Source organism: Dendroctonus ponderosae, unplaced genomic scaffold (genome assembly GCF_020466585.1).
Source record: "Dendroctonus ponderosae isolate FM_Combo_2020 unplaced genomic scaffold, Dpon_F_20191213v2 Dpon_F_20191213_6, whole genome shotgun sequence".
Taxonomy (NCBI): Eukaryota; Metazoa; Arthropoda; class Insecta; order Coleoptera; family Curculionidae; genus Dendroctonus; species Dendroctonus ponderosae.
The window spans coordinates 1,755,099-1,758,635 of NW_026018814.1; the positions used below are offsets into that span (position 1 = coordinate 1,755,099).

A 3,537-nucleotide genomic window follows, 5' to 3' on the forward strand; every position below is an offset into this window, starting at 1 on the left:
ATTGAACGCGGTGCATGTCGAGAGGCAATATGTAAAACACCAAATAAATTGCCTCATGCAAGTTTCGCGACATTCAAATCGGCAAACACTGCTCGCGACTAAAAAATGAAGCGGTGCATCTTGCCAACGTGACAATGACCCATGCAGGTTCGATACGAGCTGAATACGTAATTTGTTTTTCTGAAGAAGTTCGTTGACCATTCGATCAGTGTCTTGGTCATTCTTGCCCGAAATCTACCACAATCACGTCTCAGGCTCACAATTTACGTTTGTCTGCTTCAACTACTCAAATTTATCGTCACTGAACCCATAGGATCTGGAGCAAAACTCCGAACTGATTATCGCAAGGGCAAATTCGTTTAAGTTTCGTATGGAAAAACACAGCATACATTAAAAGAGTGACTGTAAAATTGCTCAATTTTATTTAAAAAACAGTCGATGTGAAATAATAGGCATTTAGTTGGCTTAGTATTTTAGTTTTTTTGCTGCTCTGTCTAAAAACCCGGTTTCTTCATTTCTGTTAAAGTTAAACTATGGTCTTCCGACTCAAAAATTTCCAAATCGCCGAACTAAACACATTGGGTCCATCAAAGTAGTTCGAACCTATCGTCCTTCCAAATGTTCATAGAGGCCACCAAATGCGTCAGAGCAAAGTTCGATCAGTCATTTTAATGCCCATAAATACCTGAATCGGGCAACATATCTATGGGGACATTTGATGTATCACTGAAATTAAAGCATAAAAAGCAACATGAAAAACTAATCACGTCACATACCAGATGCATTCACAGGTGTTCGAGTCCGGCCAAATCAGTCGAATCTCAAGCTCGTTTCGACAGTAGTTTGGATGCAGCGCAATGATTTTTAATATCTTGACGTGCATAGTCATCATCTATCAGTCTTACAAGCCCTAACAACAATATCCGGTTTAAAAGTCTGAAAAGGAATGGGTAATCAAGCCAGAAATGTGCCTCATTGTGAGAATATATTAAGAGCGATCGGTCAAAGCTTTAAAATTTTTTTTCGGGGCGTCAGTATTATTTGTTAAGAGTTTGCCCTCGTTTCGCTTTAATTGGTCGTATTTTTCTCTGAATAGTTGACGTTTTACTGTTCATCGGACAAACCGCTTAAGACGTCGTAAAAAGACGCATTTAATTTTTCGCTTTTATTCCAGTTTATTATACGGACGTGGAAGGATGCCTTCGTCGTCTTGCTCCTATTAAAGCCGGATTTTTGGGAGACTTCCCCTTCCGGAACCAACTAGAGATTTGAATAAAAAGGGGCGTTTTTCTCTATGCAATAATCTAACAGCTTGTTATAAGGCCGATTGCGGTCTTCTCCAAATTTACTATTTAGAAAAGTCTGTTTGGACAACTTTTTATGCCAAGAATTTGTACGGTGAATTTACATAAGTTTTTCGCGCTTTTAGACCGCAGTTTCAATTTCCGTTCTTATTGAAAAACCCGCAAAATTGGAGCAAAGAGTATACGGTTTGATAGAGCTAATTGAAGCGTTTTGCATAACTTACAAGCCGTAAGAAATTCATCGCATTGAATGTACATGAATTTATATATTCTATTACTCGGCCTGCTCAGGTACGTAATTAGTAAACTGTTTAATTGAAGGCTTCCTTGAATTTAGCTTGTACGGTCGTCTACCGGCCGCAATTACTTGTCTTGCCGCAAAGCGGCATCGAACAGAAATATTCATTTTTAATTATGATAGTATCGGTTGAAACATGCGGTAGAAAAAGATTAACGCAATTGTGGATACATTATCTCATATTTGCCCGGGTTTTTCTTTGCTCATATCGACGGAATTCATTGGATTAATTCCTATTGGTTCAACCTGATGTATTCCTAGGAATGTGGACATGCGTCTGATCGATCCTACAATTTGCTTACTCTTTATCCAATTTTTTTGTTTCCAATGCAAAACGGATTTGCTTAGACAAGATAGAATGTGGAAGCGGCTTATAAACATCAATTACCTTCAATCGCTACACTTGATGTGCTTTGAGCGCAAAAAGAAAATTATATCACCTGACCAGAGTTGTTCCAAACAGAAACTAGGTGAATTAGATGGGAGAAAACACAGCAACTCTTTTGGTCGATTTTCAACCCTAAACGGGCGATATCTGCAAGTATGGGCATTAAGAGCAAAAATTAACAAACTTTTCTGCATTGAAGACCTTTCAATTTCCCCGTTTTTATTGATCAAAGGTTTTTGATATTTTTCCCTGTGTAAACCCTGGTAACTGAAATACTGAAAATTTCAAATCTTTAAGAACATTTCAGGGCCGTTCAGTACAAACCAGTCACCGCTTGCTAATTTGCAACTTTAAAGAAGCAAAACGACGCGCCTTAAATGTTGATTTTTGTGTTATGGATATAGCGAAAAACACACTCTAATCTGCTGCATCTTGCGCTTCCTTTCTGGAAGCTGAAACCTGCCGACTTCTGCTAATAGCAGACCTGGGAAATGCAAGCTTTTACAGAATGAGATCAAATTGCATTAAACTAGGCGGTTAGTTTTGAAGATGCGGTCTAGCTGCGGAACGTTTACGAAATAAGTAAAATTAATTTGGGTAAAAAATGAAACCAGATGGTTTTTCATGGTTCGAGTGAATTTATTTTTGATTAACTGAAACGAAACGAAGTCAGACACGGGAACTCTTCACTACTCCATACATACATTAAATTACGTCCATAGGCTGTTCATTTAGCACACGAAAACCAGAAGCGATGATAAACAAGAAACCAGTTTAAGTGCTGATACTCTCTTTAAATTGATTTTTTCTTCGCGTCCGTAAAAGAGAACATGATGATGCCCGAAAGTAATTTTGGCAAACACGTTAGTCGTTTTTTCGGTGTTTAATTATATTCTACGTGCAAAAATTGTTTTATTGCGGTGGGCTGTCGGCCAATTATAAGTTTAAGACACTCTTAAAGTGTTATTTTTAAATTTATTTCGCGTATTTCGGTGTTCATTACTGAGACGCGGTCCTCGTGACACTTTTGAAATGGAAGAAAATGAACTGCTTGGGATTTTTTCTTTGACAGTGCAAAACGAACGGGAGATCCTCTCGGTAAAAGTCTGTGACAAATTTATGATTGCCGGTAGGGATTTTTGCAGATTGTTAATGTTCCTCTCAAAGAAAATGCGCCACGGTGGTTCGCATATAATTCATAATAAATCCGTAATTACTCGGCTTATATGCACATGCCTCTATTTTTAAATGTACTTATTGCTCAGAAGCCTAAAAATGCCATTTGTTTCTAATAATGATTTTTCTGTTGAAACTGGGGAGTTCTGCAAAGAAAAACCAGAAAACTCACCATTTCCAGCAATTGATTCGGCAAAAAAATAGACATTCGTTGGCGGGGACTGAAACTGGTTAGTTTTGCGGGATTTTTTATTTTAAACTTGAATCAAGCTAGAACCTGCTTGGTTTTCTTCATTATTCAATTATTGTTGTTTTGATCGCTTTTCCGGTGTTGTTTTACATCGTCTTCGTTGCCCTATTAAATAGCTGCC

At 37.9% G+C, this 3,537-nt stretch overlaps 1 long non-coding RNA gene across 1 annotated transcript; it reads right to left on the reverse strand.

Moving 5' to 3' along the window:
- Positions 1-403: 403 nt before the first annotated feature.
- Positions 404-931, reverse strand: LOC125504930. The gene is made up of 2 exons (XR_007281808.1): positions 777-931; positions 404-726 (listed from the first exon to the last, which is right to left on the reverse strand). It is a non-coding gene; the product is annotated as an uncharacterized LOC125504930 (long non-coding RNA).
- Between the last annotated feature and the right edge of the window lie 2,606 nt (positions 932-3,537).